Genomic DNA, 522 nt, shown 5'->3' on the forward strand with positions numbered 1-522 from the left:
GTGGGAATCACATTTGTTTGAATTTTAGATTTTAGTTACGTTTTGCACAGTAACAGGCAACATAAAAACCAAGACATTAGATGTCAGAGACTGGAAAGATGTGTTATATGTTCTGGTTTCTCAACGTTAAAACATGTAGAGCCACTGGGGAAAAAAACATTATATCAAATGATGTTCACTGTTCATACACTGACTTCACTTAAGGCAACATGGTATCGTTTTGGTAGCAAATGTACAGTTAAAGGGAATGCAGTTCTAAGCTCCATGTTTTTTTTAAGTTGAAACAGTGAGTTTGAGGGGAAAAAACAAGTTGTCTGTACATTTTTATTAATTGTTTGAATTACCATGAAACTCATTGGTAAATTGAGTTATTTAGTTTTGTAGCACTTTCAGTAATGCAGTGAACCATCTCCTGAGTTTGAAAACATTTCTACCTTAAGTGATCAGAAACAGTAAAAATAAGTCAATATTACACACCTTTGGAGCAGGAATAGAGCAATATCCTGATTTTGCTTTGTGCTT

The 522-nt window shown here is 33.7% G+C and overlaps 1 protein-coding gene across 4 annotated transcripts in view; it reads right to left on the reverse strand.

Annotated features, from left to right (window-relative positions):
• Positions 1-522, reverse strand: part of gng2 (guanine nucleotide binding protein (G protein), gamma 2) — a 30623-nt gene continuing 30101 nt past the window's right edge. For all 4 annotated transcript variants that reach the window (XM_066679788.1, XM_066679789.1, XM_066679787.1 and 1 more), the window contains one exon: positions 1-522. This exon is cut by the window's right edge and continues 2001 nt beyond it. The gene's annotated coding sequence lies outside the window, so the exon portion shown is untranslated.

Source organism: Hoplias malabaricus, chromosome 8 (assembly GCF_029633855.1).
Source record: "Hoplias malabaricus isolate fHopMal1 chromosome 8, fHopMal1.hap1, whole genome shotgun sequence".
In the NCBI taxonomy this organism is placed as follows: Eukaryota; Metazoa; Chordata; class Actinopteri; order Characiformes; family Erythrinidae; genus Hoplias; species Hoplias malabaricus.